Here is a 4869-nt window from a genome sequence, read left to right on the forward strand (position 1 = left end):
GATTTCCACGGGCAGAGCCTCTTTTATGGAGTTCCCGTCCCCTAATCCAGTCCTGGCGGTCTCCTGTGGCAAGAAGCCGCCTCCAAACTTTCCCCTGTGGACTCCCGCGCGGCGTCCGATGCAAGGAGCGCGCGATTGGGCCGGCCCCTCCCCTCCGATGCCGACCCAGGGCCGCGCTCTGCTGCGTTCGAGATGGACCCCGCTCCTCTTTCGGCTCCCCACCGCCTGTCGGTCAGCGCCACCACCTCGCACCGACCTCCGGCACTTCCCTGCCTGCGTGAGAGTGGGGTTTGGTGAGGGAAGAGTCGTCTTCTTGGGAGTCAGGACTCCCCACACGGGAGTGCCCGCCACGGGGCACGGCTGTCCCGCGCTGCCTTTCCCCTTTGTCCCAACTCTCCGGTAATTTGCGAGTGTTTTATGAGTTCACCTGCCTCTATCCGCGGGGCTGCTTGTCCCTCGCTGCCTCTCTGTAGATTCACGAAGCCAATCCTGCAGGGGAGCGCCTCACACGCTTGTGGGTGTCCACGTTTTTCACCTCGCACTCTGGGAGCAGAGAGCCAGGAGGTCACCCCTAATCGGCCATCTTCCCTCTCCCCCAAGAATAAGGGTTTTATACTTACAATAAAAAGACTCCTGCTTTATTACGTGTGTTTCAGTACAAACTGTAACCACTGCTTTCTTTACCAAAGTTCTGCTAGCCTGAAAATGGGCAAAGTCTAGCTGCTTTCTCTTAGACAATAAATGCATTTGTTTCTGTACCCGCTTTGGACGCAAAAGTTTCATACTTATAATGAAAAGACTTCTGCTTTTCTACGTGAGTTTTAGTACAAATGTACCCACTGTTTTCTTTCCCAAAGTTGTGCTGGCCTGTAAATTGGGCAAAGTCTGGCTGCTTTCTCTGAGAGAATACACGCCCTTGTATCTAATTCTGCATTAGGAATAAAGCTTTCATACTTATAATGAAAAGACTTCTACGTTCTTACGTGTGTTTCAGTGCAAACTGTACCCACTGCTTTCTTTCCCAAACTTGTGCTAGCCTGTAAATTCTGAAAACTCTAGCTGCTTTCTCTGAGAGAATACATGCATTTGTATCTGAGCCTGATTTGGGCAAAAAGGATTCATACTTATAATGAAAAGACTCCTGCTTTCTTAGGTCAGTTTTAATACAAACTGTACCCACTGCTTTCTTTCCCAAAGTTGTGCTGGCCTGTAAATTGGGCAAAGTCTGGCTGCTTTCTCTGACAGAATACACGCCTTTGTGTCTGATTCTGCATTAGGAATAAAGCTTTCATACTTATAATGAAAAGACTCCTGCTTTCTTACGTGTGTTTCAGTACAAACTGTACCCACTGCTTTGTTTCCCAAAATTGTGCTAGCCTGTAAATTGGGCAAAGTCTAGCTGCTATCTCTGAGAGAATACATGCATTTGTATCTGAACCAGCCTTGAGCAACAGGTTTGATACTTATAATGAAAAGACTCCTGCTTTCCTACTTGAGTTTTAGAACAAACTGTATCCACTGCTTCCTTTCCCAAAGTTATGCTAGCCTGTAAAATGGGCCAAGTCTACTTACTTGCTCTGAGAGAATACACACATTTATATCTGATTCTGCATTAGGAATAAAGCTTTCATACTTATAATGAAAAGACTCCTGCTTTCTTACGTGTGTTTCAGTACAAACTGTACCCACTGCTTTCTTTCCCAAAGTTTTGCTAGCCTGTAAATTTTGCAAAGTATAGGTGCTTTTTCTGAGAGATTACATGCATTTTTATCAGAATTTGGTTTGGGAGAAAAGGATTCATACTTATAATGAAAAGACTCCTGTTTTCTTATGTGAGTTTTAGTACAAACTGTACCCACTGCTTTCTTTCCCAAAGGTGTGCTGTCCTGTAAATTGGGCAAAGTCTAGCTGCTTTCTCTGAGAGAATAAATGCATTTGTTTCTGTTCCCCCTTTGGACGCAAAAGTTTCATACTTATAATGAAAAGACTTCTGCTTTTTTGCGTGAGTTCTAGCACAAACTGTACCCACTGCTTTCTTTCCCAAAGTTGTGCTAGCGTGTAAATTGTGTAAAGTCTAGCTGCTTTCTCTGAGAGAATACATGCATTAGTACCTGAATCCGCTTTCGGCAAAAAGGTTTCATACTTATAATGAAAAGACTTCTGCTTTCTTACATGAGGTTTACTACAAACTCTTCTCACTGCTTTCTTTCCCAAGTTTTGCTAGCTGGTAATTTGAGAAAAGTCTAGCTGCTTTCTCTGAGAGAATACATGAATTTTTATCTGAACCCCTTTTGGGCAAAAACGTTTCATACTTATAATGAAAAGACTCCTGCTTTCTTCTGTGAGTTTTAACACAAACTGTAGCCACTGCTGTCTTTCCCAAAGTTGTGCTATCCTGTAATTTCGGCAAAGTCTAGCTGCTTTCTCAGAGAGAATACATGCATTTTTATGTGTATCTGCGTTAGGAATAAAGGTTTCATATTTATAAAGAAAAGACTCCTGCTTTATTATGTGTGTTTCAGTACAAATTGTTCCCACTGCTTTCTCTCCCAAAGTTGTGCTAGCATGTAAATTGGGCAAAGTCTAGCTGATTTCTCTGAGAGAATACATGCATTTGTATCTGAAACCGCTTTGGGTGAAAAGGTTTCATAATTATAAAGAAAATACTGCTGCTGTCTTATGTGTGTTTTAGTACAAACTGTACCCACTGCTTTCTTTCCCAAAGTTGTGCTATCCTGTAAATTGGGCAAAGTCTAGCTGCTTTCTCTGAGAGAACACATGCATTTGTATGTGTATCTGCTTTAGGAATAAAGGTTTCATACTTATAATCATAAGACTCCTGCTTTCTTAAGTGTATTTGAACAGAACCTGTAGCCACTGATTTCTTTCCCAGAGTTTTACTATGCTATAAATTGGGCAAAGTCCAGCTGCTTTCTGTGAGAGAATACATGTGTTTGTATCTGTAACTGCATTGGACCTAAGTGTTTCATGCTTATAATGAAAAGAATCCTGCTTTCTTACATGTGTTTGACATCAAACTATACCTACTGCTTTCTTTCCCAAGGTTGTGATATCCTGTAATTTGCTAAAAGTGTAGCTACTTTCTCTGAGGGAATATTTGCATTTGTATCTGTAACTGCACTGGACCAAAATCATTCATACCTATAGTGAAAACTCTCCTGCTTTCTTACGTGTGTTTTACTACAAACTGTGCCTACTGCTTTCTTTCCCAAGGTTGTGATATCCTGTAAATTGATAAAAATATAGCTACTTTCTCTGAGAGAATATATGTGTTTGTATCTGTAACTGGACTGGACCAAAATGTTTCATACTTACAATGAAAAGACTCCTGCTTTCTTACGTGTGTTTCAGTACAAACTGTACCCACTGCTTTCTTTCCCAAAATTGTGCTGGCCTGTAAATTGGGCAAACTCTGGCTGCTTTGTCTGAGAGAATACATGCCTTTGTATCTCAACCAGCCTTGAGCAAAAGGTTTGATACTTATAATGAAAAGACTCCTGCTTTGTTATGTGAGTTTTAATACAAACTGTACCCACTGCTTTCTTTCCCAAAGCTGTGCTGGCCTGTCAATTGGGCAAAGTCTGGCTGCTTTCTCTGAGAGAATACACGCCTTTTTATCTGATTCTGCTTTAGGAATAAAGCTTTCGTGCTTATAATGGAAAGACTCCTGCTTTCTTACGTGTGTTTCAGTACAAACTGTACCCACAGCTTTCTTTCCCAAAGTTGTGCTGTCCTGCAAATTGGGCAAAGTATAGCTGCTTTCTCTGAGAGAAAACATGCATTTGTATGTGTATCTGCATTAGGAATAATGGTTTCATATTTATAATAAAAAGACTCCTGCTTTCTTACGTGTGTTTCAGTACAAACTGTACCCACTGCTTTCTTTCCCAAAGTTGTGCTAGCCTGTAAATTGGGCAAAGTCTAGCTGTTTTCTCTGAGAGAGTAGAGGCCTTTTTATCTGATTCTACATTAGGAATTAAGGTTTCATACTTATAATCAAAAGACCTCTGCTTTCTTCGTGTGTTTCAGTGCATACTGTACCCAGTGCTTTCTTTCCCAAAGTTGTGCTAGCCTGTAAATTGGGAAAAGTCTAGTTGATTTCTCTGAGAGAATACATGCATTTTTATCTGAACCCACTTTGGGCGAAAAAGTTTCATACTTATAATGAAATGACTTCTGCTTTCTTATGTGTGTTTTAGTACAAACTGTACCCACTGCTTTCTTTCCCAAAGTTGTTCTATCCTGTAAATTGGGCAGAGTCTAGCTGCTTTCTCGGAGAGAATACATGCATTTTTATGTGTATCTGCATTAGGAATAAAGGTTTCATATTTATAATGAAAAGACTCCTGCTTTCTTACGTGTGTTTCAGTACATACTGTACCCACGGCTTTATTTCCCAAAGTTGTTCTAGCCTGTAAATTGGGCAAAGTCTAGCTGCTTTCTCTGAGAGAGTAGAGGCATTTTTATATGATTCTAAATTAGGAATAAAGGTTTCATACTAATAATGAAAAGACTCCTGTTTTCTTACGTGTGCTTCAGTGCATACTGTACCAACTGCTTTCTTTCCCAAAGTTGTGCTAGCCTGTAAATTGGGCAAAGTCTAGCGGATTTCTCTGAGAGAATACATGCATTTTTTTTATTATTTCAGCAAATTATGGGTGTACCAATGTTTAGGTTACGTGTGTTGCCCTTGGGTCACCCCCACCGAAGTCCGTGTTTCAAATATGTCCATCCTTCGGGTAGTGCGCATTGCACTCCTTCTGTATGCAAATACCCGTCCCCTCCTCCCTCCTCCCCCCTCCTCCCGCCGCCCTCTCCGTGGTACAGATGTTTAGGTTACGTGTGTTG

Source organism: Propithecus coquereli, unplaced genomic scaffold (assembly GCF_000956105.1).
Source record: "Propithecus coquereli isolate 6110/MARCELLA unplaced genomic scaffold, Pcoq_1.0 Scaffold926, whole genome shotgun sequence".
NCBI classification, from domain to species: Eukaryota; Metazoa; Chordata; class Mammalia; order Primates; family Indriidae; genus Propithecus; species Propithecus coquereli.